At 31.5% G+C, this 19,496-nt stretch overlaps 1 protein-coding gene across 2 annotated transcripts in view; it reads left to right on the forward strand.

Annotated features, from left to right (window-relative positions):
• The window catches only part of LOC124534693, a 193,308-nt gene that overhangs the window by 83,361 nt on the left and 90,451 nt on the right, over positions 1-19,496 (forward strand). Inside the window, exon 1 of one of the 2 annotated variants that reach the window (XM_047110676.1) lies at positions 5,166-5,377. The exons of the other annotated variant lie outside the window; for it this stretch is intronic. The gene's annotated coding sequence lies outside the window, so the exon portion shown is untranslated. Of the gene's footprint in view, positions 1-5,165; positions 5,378-19,496 lie in introns of those variants that run through there. 2 annotated transcript variants of the gene reach the window in all.

Genomic DNA, 19,496 nt, shown 5'->3' on the forward strand with positions numbered 1-19,496 from the left:
CACTTCATATTATAAAATAGAATGAATATAATTCCATAAATTATTTTTTCTTCAATAAATGAAAAACGTATTTGGCAAAGAAGGTTGGATAGAATATAAATATTTTGAATTATTACGATCTACTCGAAAATTAATTTCATCTAATTTGTACAACAAACAGTTATCTTTATTCATACATTTCTTAACCGAATAAAGTAATTGTATTGAACAATTCTATTAATTATTATTATTTAATTTTTCTTTCTATTTATCCATCTTTTAAGTCCGGAATTTCCGTTTTGATTAGAAATCGATAATAAGCAAACGATTACAAAACCTTTGGCGAAGGGCTGCCTACCATGTCATGTCGACTGACTGGTATTAGTCGACGTGAACACCGCCGCCGATACATTGCTGTCAGAACACTATGAACAGAACATGCTAAACTAGTATCCTATGTATTGAGGAAGCACGTAATACCAGATACACATAACTACCGGGAATCGTAAACGAGTTGTGTCATCATGTAGAACATCTAACACAAATCTTATCCTTCTAATAAAATATATGAGAAAATTTGATTGAAATATGGAATTTGAAGGGCTTCAACCCCTCCCCTACATGCGGGCGACACGCGGGTTAAAGTTAGTTTTAAATAAAAATGGAAGTTGGTATATACACATTGTGTTTAAGATTTATATATTTCAATGCCTCATGACTGATCATCGTAGTTGGTATATGTTTGTGTTGTTTTTTTGGAGAAGGCTTTTTTATACTTTATTTTGAGTCTTAACTAGATAACGTTGGAACTTGTCAACGTCTCTATGACATTAAATTTGCATACAAGGCTAAAGTCAAGTTTATCAATTCAAGTATATACTCTTACAGAACAGATTTCGTAATATTACATAATACCTGGCTCGCACGGGTGCAAGTTACTGATAAAGTACATGAGAATTACGTTGAGCAAGAAAATATTAATTTTGTGGGTACGTACATATATTACTTTCTTTGACTTTTTATAAACTCCTAAAGCTGAAAACGCATCAAAAAAAGTCAAGGGCAAGGGCTAAGTAACTACATTAGTAAAGTTGTATGATGTTTTTGGCGATTGTCAAGCATAGCTTTCACACACACAAAAAATAATAAATTTGGTTCGTTTGTTGTAGTCCACTAGACAAAAATAGTTATTATCAGTGTATCTTATATAATAGACTAATGCTATTGAGAACTATAGCTACATTTTTATAATGGAGAGTTTTGAGAGGCGATATCCCCTAAGTTGAACGATAGCCATGTAGTAGAACGAAAACAGTTTTTTGAATAATACAACGTCACCGCTTAGAAAAAGTTTACCGATACACAGACAGTACACTGTCTGTGCTTAAACACACTTAAACACTAATATTTCGTATGTAGTCCGATGTTGTAATTTTGATAGTTAATAAATAAAATACCCTCGGTGACGTAATACTGTATATAAACATTAATATACTTATAATTGCAAAAGCTTAAACGGTAAGTACAATGACTACAATGCGTTGTAACGATCTCGTTTAAATGTTTTTATTCCCGGCTTCATTAGTTTCGAATACAGCATATAAATACCGCTTAAGTATAACAAATCTCGAGATAGCATCAAAGAATTTCATACATCGGCCATTAGAGGGCGATCCTTCATACGAAAATGAATAATTCATATTACACACTGAATCGCTCTGAGGCGAGTGAGTGTGTCAAATTCAACAAGTAGGTACCAATACATTAGATATTGTCAAATAGCGATGAAATATGTAAGCTACAAGCGATTTATATAAATGTCGATAATTAGTTAAATTTACGTAGTTGTAGTATATTCGAATATTTCGAGTAAAACATCATTACTGATAGAAATATAATAATAAATATAACTATTTTTTTATGGTATAGGTTGGCGGACGAGCATATATGCCACCTGATGGTAAGTGGCCACCATCACCCATAGACAATGACGCTGTAAGAAATATAAAATATTCTTTACATCGTCAATGTGCCACCAACCTTGGGAACTAAGATGTTATGTCCCTTGTGCCTGTAGTTACACTGGCTCACTCACCCTTCAAACCGGAACACAACAATACTGAGTAGGTACTGTTATTTGGTGGAAGAATAACTGATGAGTGGGTGGTACCTACCCAGACGGGCTAGCACAAAGCCCTACCAACAAGTGATAAACTAATGAAGTGATTCTATTTTATGTTATACTTTAACCACTTGATTTATCGTGATTAAATTAGTCTGTTACCTGACCAAATCTCATTGGCGAATGGAAACGGGAAAAGCCGCGTGAAGTGACTAGTAAATTATAAAATGACGTCACAAGAAATTGGCAACAATGACATAACACGTAGTTAGGGTGTTTTATTTTGATTGCAAGGAAGTTTTCTCACATAGGACTATGAACTTATTGTTGGTGGAAAATGTACTCATAGATATAAAAAATTGTACCACACGCCATAACGGTTATTACGACATGCAAACGAAACTGGGTCCTTTTGCTAACTATGATTTTGCTAGGGAAATCTGTCTGTATGTAAACATGTTACATGACAGATTAAATTAGTAAATTACACATTCAGCATGGATTTTCGTAATACTCTGTAATATCTGGTGTATGGTCGATTACGATAACGATTACAAAGTGCCGCCGAACCATATTAGTGTAATACGATTAGATAAGTAATTCAGGCTTCGTGAGAACAAATAATTCATGAGAAATAACTGATCATAATAATAAATTATCTATTATAGACTAAAGTGTAAAAGTCTTAAATCAATAAATTACGACTTCTTGTGTAAATTACTCTAAACGAAATTAATCACATTTTTATTAATAAAATATTTAGTTGCGCAATATAAGAGAGTACATATGTTGTGAGCACGTATGGATATCTGTTGAATGAGTGTCTCTGTGTGTCTGTTAGACTTTCGTAGCCAAACTACTCAAACCGTATTTGATGAAATTGAGTATAAAACAAGCTGTAATTTGGGATGGAGTTAGCACATAAATTTTTATTCCTAACTCCTAAAACGTAAGCAGAGTCGCGGCAGTATTTTGTAGAATACAGAGGCAAGCTTAATGCTAGTAACGTTCTAAACCAGTCAACATTACGAACTACAGGTGAAAAGAATGAATGAACGAACATTTGAGGAGGAGGATAGAAGCTGCATATTGCGAATAGTGGGTGTTTTTCTTCACTGTTTACCTGAGGTGAATTATAATCACAAATTCAGTAGGTACTTCAAAATTTAAATAATCTGATCTTGATTTGAACCTGTATTCATCGATTATGAATTTACCACTGATTCACGTGGAAATTTGTATAAAAAGATCGTGAATTTAAATTTACCTTACAATTACTACCAGAGGTTTTTAATAAACGCATGAAAAATTGCGAGTGAGGCAAGATATCATAGTCCGATAGATCCATTGCTAATTGTTCGTTATTATTTGTATAAAATAACGTTTTTAATGTATCTATATTATGAAATGAAACTTTTATACGTTTTTATATATACGTTATACGTACGACATCTTATAAATGTTTTCCAAATGCATGTTGTATAAATAGTTGCGGTACAGGAAAAAATGTAGCTATATAACAAAAAAAGTGATAATACTTTTGGTTCAAGATTTTTCATTACTTGGAAGATTTACTGTCTGAAACAATAAACAATTAAATCCGCATCTACGGAATTCCTGCAACTGTGCGTAACATCCCTATCCCTGCTGGAGTATAAATGCATTTGCATATTAGTAGACAGCTCACACGTATATTTGTTTAAAACCTACACATTCAATTTATAAAAGCGGTGGCTCGAAACAATTACAAAACTTACAAGCCAAGTGCAAATATTCAAAGCAAACAAATTTGGTGGACAAATAAAAACAAACCTTATTACAAAGCAGTGAACTCGCAAATGGCTAAACACTAAAATAATAAGCGGTTAGACAATGTGATCAAGTATAATACCCCCGGGTCTGCTCTGGACCGTATTTAAACAATGGGTATTTAAAAAGGGTACAATTTGTGCGTTTTACTTGCAAATCAATATTTAGTCTTAGAATAATCGTTCAGCTCGTCGCGCAACGTTTACAAGATGTGAAGTAATATCACGAAACTCATTGAGTATTGTATAATAAAGTGTTCGTGAACATTCCGATTAATTGTTCTGTGGAACTCCTTCGCGAATAGGGATTTCTTTGTTATATTTATTAAATAACAAAATGTTGTTATTAATTCAAAATAATCAAGATTCATCATCCATTTTTTTTTTTGAATATATCCAACAATACTAAACTTAAAACTACGACGTATTCAGAATACATTTTCAATCGATACATCGCAACCGTTTAAAAAACATTGAAAAATGCTAATATTTAACAAAAATATTATACAGATGATAAAAAGCGTGGAAATAAAAACTTCCAGGCGGGATATATGTATAATATAAATCGGATTTGTTTTCAGATGTTGGAAAAGACTAACTATTGCATTTCTTACCGGTACCTCGTGGTAGGACCTACATTCCAAACTAGTGCTGGTGGTAGCTTAGTTAGCTCATTTAGTGGCAATCTCCCCAAGAATATTAAACGCTTATTAAAACTTTTTATTTTTCATACTTTAAATTTATTTTTATTTTTTAAACTGCTACTGTTTATCATGTATAGTTTGTTAGTGTTTACAATTCATAGTTTCTTGAGATAATTTCTTGTTATAGTTTCTTTTGCATATATTTTATAATGACGGTTTAAAATTTCAAAGCTAATATCAAAGCTAATAATTATTCTTTACATGCGTTATTTTTAAGGAATTAGGTTCAATTTGCAAATTTATTATACTATTACTGATGGTACTATAAAACAAACATTTAACTAAATCCATTCAAATTATAATATCATTGATTATTTCTTTTTATCGTAAATCAATTGAATTCTAGATCAGTTCAGTTAATTATTTGTTTAATTTATTTAATTTGCGAAACTCGTTATAGGCTCGTAATATGAAGACTCAATATTCGTAACGGTACCACTATTAGCATTTTATCGGTGCAGCCGTAAATCGTGAAACAATTGCGAAAGCTCTTCAGCTAAGTTCAATAGCAGCGTGTGCGCAAACCATGCAGCGCGGACGCAGTGCCCGACGCACGCGCAGACAGCCAGCACGCGACTTGACAGCGATTTGAAAATCGAACGCGCAATTTGACATTGTCGATATTTTTCTAATTTGTACGTCGAACCTTTAGTCACGATTTCTTGGTGATATTTTGTGATGAAAATTGATTTTCGAATGTGCTGTGTTGTGAATTTGTTTGGTGTTTTTCAGCGGTATGAGCGCTTCGTTTAATTTTGTTACAGGTAACAGAATAATTATTTTTTCTTATATAATAAGTTTTATTTCAAATCAATTACAGTGTTACAGGTTATTAAACTTAAAGAAACATAATAATATAAAGAATTTGAAAATACATTATATAAAGCGATAAATTACAATAATTAAAATGTTCTTGGAATATATTGATTGAAACAGTATTAAATTAAAAGTAAGAAGTCTATAGCTGTGTATAATTATTAATTATTTTACAAAATAATAATATTTTATAAACGTTAAGTAAAAAATCTATAATAAGCAGCGTTAAGTCTCATACTCGATAAAACCCATTAAATAATCAAACAAGAAGAAAATAATTAATCTAAATGAAAGTCCAAATCAAACAACATTATTGAAAAAAAAGGAAATTCAAATATTTAAAAAATACACATGATACCTCATACCAGTAGCCGAGATACTAGTACAAATATTTTAATCGCACAAATTATTAAAACAAAATTTTGTTTATTGGCACAGTGACTGGATTTTGAAGTATTAGAGTTTCTCTACATTAAAAACATAACAAAATAATAATTAATAAAAAAATTGCAAATTTTAATCCGTTTACTAGCTAACTTCGCCGAATGACTGAGATTTTTGCCAGTAATATTTTAATGATATATCAAATAGGCACTATTTCACTTGCAATATTCGGCATAATGATACCATTTACAAATTTAATACTTATTTAATTTTCTTAACGTCATTATACAGATACTAAAAATAAATAGAATCGTAATATTAAACTACGATCAGATGGAACCTATTCTCAATTTTTTTTTTCAATTATAATTCTGTTCTAATTTTGAATATTTATTCTATTATGAATGTTTTACGTACAGCTGTTGCTTAAACACAGGTATTGATTACAGGCAATAAACGAACATCGCAGTCTTTGTCACATTCGCCTTAGTGGGCGTAGCGCCAAATGATTCTCCTACTACGACTATGTAAATCTTAATTAGGGATCTTTTAAAATGCCAAATTAATTTGTAATATGTTCAATTGTCGTTTTATATGTTTGAATTCTCGGTTTTCAATACAAGCTGAAGATAAGATTCTGTTAAGAAACAGTGACAGCCTGAAATTGGGAAGTTTGTGGTGTTATATTCTCGTGCCTTAAACATAGCACGTAGAGCCCTTGGTTCTGATCCTGATCCATTTAGTTTTAAAAGTAACTGCTTGAAACTGATCTTCAAGAATAAAAAACCAACATCTATTCTATCTCAATCTACATGAAGGTATATAGATTGAGATAGAATAGACGTGGTTTACAGTGAGATGCATAATCACAGAAGTGTGATTATGCATCTCACTGTAAACCACGTGTTCTTTCTTATATGTAAATCAAAATACCACTACCATTATGGTAGCTACATAGTCCAATTAAACTATCCAATTTAATGATTAACCTCATGTCTTTCTTAAAATAGGAATTTAAGCTTTGTAAAAGGAAAATTTGGATTACAGAATACACTTATCATAAATTTAAAAAAAAGACTGTATAGAGTAAGTGAACCTAATATAGACTGCATTACGATACTACTAAGAAACTACTAAAACGATAACGTTAGAAAAAATACGTGACTGTCACTAAATATTAAACCTTTACAATTATGACGCAAATTAATCGTTAGTTACGTTATACAAAATTACGAAAAACGGAATAAAATAATGATGATGACAGTCTAATAAAAGTCCAATGTAAATGTATTTTTTTTAAATACATGTCAGATGTAGCTATGTAAATGAAATATGTATGCGTCTATAAAGATAGAGGTTAATTATGTTATGGTCTCCCTTAACAGAATTAACCTTTACTATCAAAATATATTTAGTCATTTTGTAATATTTGGTCAAAATAATAAAAAAAAAGAAACATTAATTATCCAACCTTTACGCGAAGTCGATTAAAAACATCGATTACAGTTACACCGTAGTAACCACTTCTAAAACTCCTAGAATAAAACCTGAAACCACGTTTATTACCATATTGGCTAAGTCAGCTTATTATTAAGAATGTATCATACGTAATTTTGTATTTGAAATCATTACCCAGTCAGATTCCCTTGAGTAATATTTTAAAAATATATTTAATTCACACACACGGCCTCTCACGTTTTTATTACATGAATAGATGAGTAAAGAATTACTTCACATAAATGAGGGAACTAAAGAAATACATCGATCAGCGTGAACATTTTAAATAAGCTACGACTAGACAATTTCAAGATCAAAATACTTATAAATCAACCGGAGTCGACTTCCAGCAGCCGTACGCTGAAATGTTGATGACTTACCCTCCTAGCATCGCGGTGACACAAGGTATAAACTTTCGCGGGAATTATATTTTATGTTCCAAAAATATATACTTTGGTGTCGAACAATATGTTTGGATTAGTGCGGTACCGACCACTCAACATTCTAAGGCTGTAAATCTGTTAATTAGTGAAAGAGCTTTGTGCTACCTCACTGTAATAGTACCAGCTCTCTTTTACATTTGTATTGATGGTTTCCGGTTTGAAGGGTGAGTTAGCCAATTAGAAGTCTAGACTGATAGAGTCTTTACCAATTGCGAGATTGCGGGTTCAACTTCGAGCAGCTTATGGTGTTCGGTAGTGAAGAAAAATATTGTAAGAAAGTATATATGGCCTAATAAAATTGAATATATGACTATATAGCGACGCGGATTGGAGCAGCGTAGCGGAATGAGCTCTAATAATATTTTCATCAAAACAGACTTAATTCAAGGACTATGTACTAGTAAATATCTATTGTCTATACTAGTAAATAGATACTATAGTTTATTGACAAATAGCAAAGAATTTACGTTTTGCTGCTGTGTTTAAACGGACGTCAGAGTTGACGATTTAAAATGCATTCCATATTATTATTTATTGTAATTCCTGATCTGAAGAATATGACCCAATAAACAAAATGCATATATCTTAACGGAAGGAAATCGCTGGAACGATAAGCTCTCAGGTGGTGAGCTGCGATAAAAGTCGTCATTAAACGACGGTGGTAACCTCTATATGGTTATAGTTCTGCTATTAGATTACGTATAGTAATATTCATCTGTAATATATTAGTGAAATATGCTTCTTATTAACAAAGTCCTTGGGTAGATCGTTGACTATGATTTTACCTATTTAATAATTTTATTTGTGTAAACTTAATTAAAGTAGATAATGTTAGGGGCATAGTGTAGAACAGTAAACTATAATTATCTATCAAATCTCCTGTATTATAGTCACTGTTAAAATAAAACTTTTAAAATAAAATAACCCTAATAAACTCCTTTTTTTAAAAATAGAGAAGAAATAATCATAAGTGTTTTATTCATTTTTTAAATTGAACGATTAAATTTAGAATTGGGCACCTGCGTTTATTTATATGAAGATGTAACGCATTTGTGTTTTTATAGTTAATAAATATGCATTGACCTGTGCATTATATTGCAGATAAAAAAACGGTTAAAATTGAGATAATTTGACTTAGAATATATTTATTATCAATCGACACTTTGATAAGGTGCTTTTAATGTTACGATTTTTAATTTATGAATTCAGGTTTGTGAGTGTTTTATCGACTTTTTTATTTATCACATTTAGAATTCTATCATATTATAGTTTACATGTATACTTCATTTATAGTGTTGTATTATTAAAGAGATACTAAGATATTTGTTCAATTCAAATTTAAGAATCTAAATTTTATTGAACTTGTAATTTGCAGACTTTTTAATTACTAGAATTTTTTTAAAACCATTTCAAAATAAGGTAACAAAAAACAAATGACCTTGATTGAAAGAACTTGGAACCTAGAAGTTGGGTATCTACAGCCGCTAGACCAAATGGGTAATTAACGTAGTGATGTTCGAACAATTAAATATCTAAAATATACAAAACTAAAATAAAAGTGATGATTATAACTCGACAATAAAATTGTAGTGGATTTTTTTATAGTATATATAGCAAATAGGTCACCTGATGGTAAGTTTTCATCATCACACATAGTCAGTCATTAGCGCTGTAAGAAATATTTAACATTCCTCACACCGCCAACGTGAAACCAACCTTTAAATCGGAACACAATATTACTAATTGTTCATACTTATTGGCAAATATCTAAATAGTTGGTGGTACCCACACAGACTGGTATAAAGCCCAATGGAATTTAATCATGAGAACAAAACTATGTGAGTGCATTATAGAGCAAGTTTAAAAATGATAATATGAAAATAATTGATAGACCCCCAAGTCTTCTGCGAGTCAAGCATTAACCCAGAAAAAACCAAGTTCAAAAGTACTTATTACAATATATTCACTGCATGTGGTCTAAATCGATGTTATGTTAAATATATTTACGAACAAAATCAGGTTCTATCTTACTAGTTAAGAAAGATTTTATCACACAAGATATGATTGTGTAGAAACTGGCGCTTTTAAATTACAATTATCTTTACTATATTTTATTTTATCTATTTTGTGAAGATAAGATAAATTTTAACATCAATTATAAATGATATCTGGCATATCCGGTGGTTGATGATTAAGTTTTTTCTTTTTATGTAAAAGGTGGGAGGCAATTGGGCCAACTTATGTTAAACGGTCACCATAGTCCAGAGCACTGACAGAAATATTAATAATTCCTTATACCATCAATACGCCACCAACCTTGGCAACTAAAATGTTATGTCCCTTGTGTCTGTAGTTACACTCTGCATTCGTACCGGAACACAACAATACTAAGTATTGCTGTTTGATGGCAGAAAATCTGTTGACTGGTAACCTGCCCGAGAATCTACAAAATCCTACCACCAAGTTAAGTTAACATACATATGTAATACACAAAACTTGAACTGATCTACCACTGTCTAGTTTTGTGTCATCAGTTAAGGTACCTATATCAATTATATACTCTGTGCTGTATCATTGGCTGAATGGCGAGTAAACTAGTATAATTGCAAGTATAATGGAGGATGGATAGTAGTTCCTATAGCTGATTGTCAGTTACTACAAGCACAAGATGTAAAGTGTATTAACTTCTAAAGTTGAAACTGACGTCAAGAGTGACTTCACACTTCTATAGGATTCACTTATCTTCATTGCCTATACCCGTTGAATATGGTGACCATTCTTTACTTCGTTAATTTTCCCTAACCATACATTAATTCTTAATTGTAATTTTCAATTCATTAGTTTAATTTCAAAACAAATATCTTAAAATTCGCATTCAAGGTTCAATTCAAAGGTTTCATACTGGAAAAAATAAACAATATACGTTTTTAAATTCGTACACGAACATACACGAGTAACTTAGCAACAGCTAACAGGAATAGCCGGCAACCTGTATCCGGAACAATAAATAACTTCTTTTTGTGCATTGTTTACTTAGTAACAGCCCGTGGGGTCCATATTTGCATGGATTTAGACGTACCTATAACAACTTCTATATAAAAAGCACGCGAAAAACGATCTTATTTCATTGTAAAACGAACGAAAATGTCATAAAATATTTTACAGGAATGTAACAGTGCAGTTTGCTGTTTTCGACAAATATGTTAGAATGCATATGACTAAATATAAAGTGAAATATATCATTATGTGAAAGACTTTCCGACTTTGGTTCCGTTCAGTTAAAATTATTTGCTTCATCAGATTATTTCTTCATGAAGTGGGTCACTGATTTTATAATCATAATTTTTTATCTAACACAAAAGTATTTTTATCAAATCTATTTTATATTAAGTGTGTTCAAATTTGTACAAAACATTTTGTATGGTTGGATGTGGTTTAACAGTACATTTTTTATTTGATACGAGGAAATAAATTATTATTTGTATTGTTGCCATCATTTGGAAACTGCACTCATACGTGACATTTACAATTGAAGACGTCAATTCTACTCTCTGAGTTCATAAATTATGTCTGTTAATAATTTCTTCTAGGAACAACTTAAGGTAACTTAAAAGCCAGAAATATGTAAATAATACAACATCAATTTTAAACCTTTTTATAAAACTCTACTAAATTTTGGCACTCCAATCTGATACCACTTAGGCGAACATGTTACGAAGGCATTTTTCAAGGGTTCAAATTTTCGCAACCATTGTTTCTTTAGAGAAGATATGATAACTATCTTTTAAATCGCTGTTATAAATTTTATTGCGTGGCATGCATTATAAAGTTTTGGCCATTCAACAATCGATAAGAACAGAAATAATTCGGGAATGTTGCCAGGTAGATGAATTATTATATAAAATATATCAATTGTGCAAATACAAACTGTTTGTAATTTATAACACATATTTCATCTATACAAGTACGAATTAGTTGGTAATTTGTGTGCTCTTTCGTTTGGCCTCGGCATGAAGATGGTGCTAAATGGATACATAATTATATTTTGAATTAAAATCGTATAATTAATTGGGTATTTAAATGAACATCATTACTTAAGTTTTTAAAATATAAATACTATTGTGATAAATTCGAACGATTTTGCTAGAATATATACAATCTATTCTAATACTATACCTACACGTGAAATTATTTCTGCCTGTACCTATGTCCTTCTTTTTGTACAAATCGAAACAAAATTTAATATGAAGCACCTGACAACCAACTACTAAAATCCTTAGTACACATGATACTATGGTAATAGCCCGTAGCCTGAAAATTTTCCCATTATTGATACATAGAGTAGAGTATACATAATATCTATATATGAATAAAGTGACAGCTTCAATACGCTAATGCGTGTGCCAGCCAAAATATTCCCCACCGTCTTACTACTCAAAATACCTTCGTAGCATCAGCTGTGGTGCTTCATACACGCGCTGCCCACTTTCCTGCCCCCTGCTGAGAAAGTGGGCTTAATGTTAACGTGATAAAACATATAGTATAATTTTTATAACAGGAAATGAAAGATTCACATTAGTTATTCAGACATGGGACAGTCAATAATTGTATTTCCATATTGAACGTCAACACGACCGAAGTCGGAGTTTATTATTTTATGATATAAAAGTAAAGTAAAATAAACAGCCTGTTAATTACCCACTGCTGGGCTAAGGCCTCCTTTTCCATTATGGAGAGGGTTTGGAACATATTCCGAACATGTTACAAAGCGGGTTGGTGAAATGCACGTATGGCAGAATTTCGATGAAATTAGACACATGCAGGTTTCCTCACGATGTTTTCCTTCGCCGCCGAGCATGAGATGAATTTTAAACACAAATTAAGCATATATATATATATATATATATAGTGGTGCTTGCCTGGGTTTTAACCCGAAATCAACGGTTAAGATGCACGCGTTCTAACCACTGGGCCATCTCAGCTCTATTTTATGATATTAGTAATGAACGTCACAGATTTTTACCATTATTATCTCAATGAGTTTGGTTCCCTAATGTTATGACTTTCACATGTTACAGATTTCGTATCTATTCGAGTGTCACTCCATTTGTTCAAATGACTTTTCACATTATTAATGTTCAACACTCTAAAATACTTTCGAATTACATTTAAGTCATTTAGGGATATATTTAAACTGACTACATAAAGAAATATAAATATTTTTAAGCTATTTATATAAATATAATCGAACCATGAGTTATTGCAAGTAGGTATCTTAAATACGGTATATATTAACCTTATACCAATATAATGATAATATCATGATTGTATCAACAATTATTACAATATTTACAATTTTAGTATACAATGGTTACTAAATTTGTCAAAAAAATATTTGTAGTGTAATTTTAATACTCCTATGCGTTAAATGTTATATTAAAAATAATTTGTTGTTTGAAAATCCCCCATAAGCGTTGTTTTTCAATATTTCGGGTCACCAGTTCCAAGAAATAGGGGTAACAATAGGCTCTGACGAAAACAATAAACATCGGAATGGAAACCGCATCATAAAATACACATTTCTCCAAAAGAACGAGATAAAACTTTGTAACATTCTACAGAAATATATTTATTTATAAACTTCAATTTCAGAACACATATCAATTTTTAAATTTCGTATATTCAAGTTGCAAATATATCGAAACATTTTCGCGATCAATTTGTACAAATCCTCACTCTTTTTATATAATAATAATATTTTTTATTCAATAGTCCGGCAAAACTAAATAAATTTCATAGAACTATTCACCAGCGAAGTCGTGCCCCCTCCACTTTAAATCATTAAATTAATTATCAATTATCTGTGTGAGTGACAGTAGTGCTTACAAGCTGTTTCTTAGTGTGCGTGAGTCGATTAAGAGTAAGGATAGCAAATTTGAAAGGATAGCAAACGAATAAGATTGTTTTGAAAAAAAAAGTTTACGAAAAAGTAATTATTTAACGTAGGGTGTGTGTCTTGCTTTTGTAAGTGCAATAGATTTATGCAAATAATTTTAAACTCAATAAAGTATATAGATACGACACAAATTACATTCGTCAGAGTAAGTTCTACAACTTATACAGATATCTTTCGATGTGCAATGGAGTAGCGTGTTCGCTTAAGTTTCATTTGTTTCTCCTCAATATATACATCTAGTTGTAAATTTACCCACGCATACTCCATAAAACTGTCATGTATTTGATCACTACAGAGTTAGACGAAGAAATTATACATAGTAAATAGTAATCTTTAAATTATCTCGGACTTACTATTGTTCCCCGTGTAGGAGCGTTACAATAGTAGACTGAGAGCAATAAAATGGACTTTTAAGGATCTGAAATTAATTATTAAAAGGTTATTTTTTCATTAAATTAGAAAGGAACACGAGCAAAGACCTCCATGGTCGAGTGGTGTGTACACCGATTTTCATGGGTACGCCACTCTGAGGTCCCGGGTTCGATTCCCGGCCGAGTCGATGTAGATTACCATTAGTTTTCTATGTTGTCTTGGGTCTGGGTGTTTGTGGTACCGTCGTTACTTCTGATTTCCATAACACAAGAGCTTCACCTACTTATATTGGGATCTAAAAAAAAAAATTATCTTCCTTATATAGACATTTTCACTGTAAGAAACATTATCCAACAATCAAAAGTTGATAGGGATAAGATATTATATTCCTGGTGCTTGAATACTCCACTTGTTTACTCCCGTTTTAAACATCACAATACATACTATCGATGTTTAATAGTAAATTATTAAATGATTAAATGATATCCACTAACAAAAGGTAGAAGATTTAACTTTTTCAGCAATGAGAAGCACTAATTTTAAATCAGCCGGCTTTAAAGTTATATGATACTATCACAGGACTGAACAACAACAACAGCCTGTAAATTCCCACTGCTGGGCTAAAGACCTCTCCCTTTGAGGAGAAGGTTTGGAACATATTCCACCACGCTGTTCCAATGCTGGTTGGTGGAATGCACATATGGCAGAATTTCTATGAAATTTGTCACATGCAGGTTTCCTCACGATGTTTTCCTTCACCGCTGAGCACGAGATGAATTATAAAGACAAATTAAGCACATGAAACAGCGGTGCTTGCCTGGGTTTGAACCCGCAATCATCGGTTAAGATGCACGCGTTATAACCACTGGGCCATCTCGACAGGACTGAACACACAGTTGAAACTCTACCGTCGGTAATTAAAAAAAAAAAATAACCAACAAAATATTTTCGTTAAATTAAAGTCAATGACAGGGCCGTATTAAGTCAACTTAGAATTGTCTAAGTTAATAGATAAATTATGCCCAAATTACACAATGCATTGGAAACTTATGTCAACCGCAAGTAATAGCTAATAAATTGCCGATAGAGCTCTCGCCGCGGGCGCAGACATTGATAATTCGTTTGATTTATAGAACTAGTTAAAATAATGACTGGGTTAGGAATGCCAAAACTTCTTAATTGTTAGCTAATCTTTGGCAATTCACATTCAAACAAAGAAAGTGTTTTTTTTACTAATTGAAGTAAGATTAAAGCGAAATCATACATCCCAAACAAAACAGTATTTAAAACCGTTCATAAATAAAGTTTTGAGTTGAGATAACTTATTTTTTTGAAGCCTATAAAAGAACAATTTCTGTTAAATAACGAAATTGAAAACGTTAACTGTGGGATCATTGAATATCATCACAAACCAATCCAAAACCGCTGTATAAGCCACATCGAAGTCCATTCAGTTTTTGACATTCTGTATTCTGTATTAATTGGCCGTAGAATTCCAGTTCCGCTAAACTAATTTGCTCATAAAAATAAATTATTTAGTATATATTCAATCTTCTATTAAGTTATACATAGTACCTACTACATTCAAGACTAAACTAATCCGCGTTTAATAGATATATAATCCCCCATGACAGATTTTACTTTATATACTAAGATATGACAATTCTTTGAGGGTCAATACTGCATCGACTACCACTGCGGTATCTTAGAGAAATATCATAGCTTTTGGTTAAACGAATGGCTCATTAAGGTATTTTTTTTTTTTGGTATTGATGTACTATTAAAATAAACAAATCCAGTTATCTCTTTCTCTATCAAATTACATTGTCTAACTAATAGTCGAAACATGTAAAATTTTGCAATTTACATTTATACATGTATCAAAGTTCAAGCGGGTTACATCGTAATGCCGCCTTTAAATTATTTGACATTTTGACAGATTTACACTTAGCGATGTCACAGACTAACACAATCACATTTAGACAATCCTCAGTCAGGTGACTAATTACTATAAAATTTATACACTGCCAGGTTGATCCTATCAGCTTCTAATTTTCCATGAATAATGGAAACTTTGACAATTTGACAAAGTTTCTGAAAAGGAATGATAAATTATATGTATATATTATGAGACACTGTGTGTATCCAGAGGGATTTTTGAAGTAACATTTTTGAATACGGAGACCAACTGCTGATGTTGGGTTTGTAATGTTGAATAAATCATTCGGACTTTCGATGAGACCATCAGAAGTATTAAGGTGTATCATCCAAATCACTTTTCTCACTACCAAACAATGACATAGCCATATTTTTTAATCAAAGTAAAGTGAAAATGCTAGCCTCTACCTAGGTGGTGAGTAACGATTAAAATTTCATACGGTGACAATGTCTATGATCAAGGGTTACCACTTACCATCCTCAACCGAACCTCTAGCCAGGTCGCTTACACAATGTTAAAAAGCAACCTCTTACATTTTCTGAAATACGAACGTTCTTTTATTTGACTACATCTATATGAAATGTATTTAATAATCATCACAAAATGTAAACAAATGACCGGAACAATTTTTATCAAAAACGGTCCAATAAATGGCACCCTTTCTAGAAATCATGGAGAAAATCGAATCCATTGAGTAAGATTCACAAGTAAATGAGTCACTCTGGGAACAATAAAATCTATTAGTTAAGTTACAAACAGGGTCTGCTCACGACCAAATAGCTAATTACTATTTTTATTTTATTATTTCAGTAGTCTTCTAAATCTGTACACAATATATGTATATGTGCATAGATTTTTGATACTATATTGGTCAAGGTATAATAATAACACAAAATGTGATTATCATGTATTATTATGGATAAGAATTTATAACTGCAACTTACTATTGCTTAATAATAATTAATTTATTGTGTTACTCGTTAGATAGAATCCATTTAATTTTTTCAAGGTTACAAGAGTGTGCGTTATCTATTTTAATGTAAATAAATTGTAATGCCTTTGTTTGACCCGTTTTGACTAATAATAATTAATCATAATTGCATTATATTATGAGCTATTGATTATTTCTCTATTGTTCTTTCGAAACCATGTAGGACAAAAGGCAACGCAACGTAATTTGAAGAATAACCGTTTTTCAATACCTGGAAATGATTGGCGCCACCCAAGAATTATTGTGAAGATACCTTTAAAAGTGTAAACAAATGTTGCACCTTACTGGAAATTCTATAATACTGACCACTTTCAACGACCCGAGAAATGGGTAACTGGTCAATATCTTTGTTACGCTAAATTAAACCAAAAAGCGTTTGAAATAAACAAGGATGTCGTTTGAATTGTTATAAGAAGAACAGACGTGAGGTCAACGTATAAATGTCTGGTCAATGTCAAAGTTTGTTGTTCTCTCCCATTTGACAGTAACACGACACTCCTTTGATAAGCCCAGTGTAAACAAGTGGACAAAAAAAGTTGTCAAGAGCGCGCTGTCGTGCACTTTTGTCACTTTTCTGTTGAAAAAAATTGCACCATATTTAAATAAGACTTTTTCCAGCCGTCGCTAATTTACGATGTCAAGTCTTGTCATTTATTTTTTCATAAAAAGAATTTTTGTTTTATTTTTCGTTTCGGAAATATTTCGTTTATTTTTAAAGACTTAAATTCGATGTCGTCGAAATATGTTTTAAAGCCACACAACATCATTTTACATTTTTAAAGAATAAATGATTTGAATATATGTTTCAAACCATATATGAATTGGATTTTTTTATATTTGAAGGAAAATATGATCGATTATAATTTGATAAAATATTTTATTCCATTGGCCAAGTTAGTCCAATCGTTTGATCCTAACCAATTAGTGAGGGTTCAAACCCAAACAAGCACTAATGATTGCATGCGCATAACTTGTGTTTATCCCGGTGAAGGTAGAAAAAAATCTCGCGGGAACTGAAATTCTGATAACTGTAACGTATATAAATCCACCTTACTTTACTTGTAAACAACAAACCTTATCCTCAAAATGAAGCTGGGTCTCATGGCCTAAGCTGATGCAGTACCCATCCTAGACAAAAATAGTCCTCACTTTAAATAAAACTTAAATCTTTAAAATTTTCAACACCAATTAAGATACACCAATAAAAAATACTGGATTCAACACAAAAAATATATATTTAACTATTCAACATTAATGATATTTAAAAAGGCGAGTCACCTCCTTTTTTGGAATCGATTATATAACATATCATTTTCAAAAGATGTACAAACCAATCAACGTTATAAGTCTTTCTAATGTCACTAATGACTTCTGTATAGCCAGTAAATAAGTATGACATTTTATCACAGGATTTATGTTCTACGTAAACTAAGTAGCTACAAGCGTTCTCGGTTAATAATATTAAGCGTATCGTAGGTTTAAATAAATGTTACAAAATTACCATAACCGAAATTTAGGTCACGTACAGTCTTCAATCTGTCACAGAGACTTATTTTGCATTGATTATGCTAATGTCTAGACCAAATGCAGCGTAAATGGATGCAGGCTCCGTTGTTACATTATTGCCGGATTTATTTAAGCGTTTGTCGATATATTGAAATATGGAGTTGTTTTAGATTGTTACTTACCAGATGAATGGTATATACATACTACATTTTAAAATCGAATACTCTATGAAATTTAGGCTTTATATTCACACTCATTATTTCGTGAATTTAGTTACAAATAAGAAAACTAGATCGGCTATAACGCTTGAAGTGAAATAGTCCATAAAACTTACACCAAAACGATGCAAGCAATTAAATGTTCGTAAAATTATATTGACACTAAAGTTATGGTGGTCGTTTTTCTCGAATTAATAATTAAAATCCACTAAACTAGTTATAGCTGAACTTTACTATGGCTAATGACAAGTATTATTTAAATTATTGACATAAATAAGATATGTGAATATAAATATAGTTGGCTGTGTAATGGTTGAATAAAATTCTCATTGGTCCTTAAGCTGTCACAGTTCTATAAGTAAGATGAGCCACTTACTATTTTGATGATATAGTGCCCTTAATGCATAAATTGTCGCTCTTTTTAAGAGGTCTTTGATAGAGGTTTAGTCACAGAGTATTTTTCACACTCGATACGATTACTCAATCTGTCAAACGATAACCAATTAATTCTGAGTGACAAAGTTGTACGTCATCACGCCAAGCCGATTCAAACCATATGGCTTTTAAAATAATTAAAGAATCTCCTTTAATTTCTGGCAAAACTAATTTGGTATGAAATATGATGTACGAACATAACAGAACACACAATTACTTATAGAATCGTGCGATTGTCGTCTGTAAGGTGTTGGTTTAATGCTTAAAATACAATGTTTATTCGGTAAATGTGAAATTTGTGCTGTGCTGTACGTGTAGTTTTTGAT

This window comes from Vanessa cardui, chromosome 13, assembly GCF_905220365.1.
Source record: "Vanessa cardui chromosome 13, ilVanCard2.1, whole genome shotgun sequence".
Lineage (NCBI taxonomy): Eukaryota > Metazoa > Arthropoda > Insecta > Lepidoptera > Nymphalidae > Vanessa > Vanessa cardui.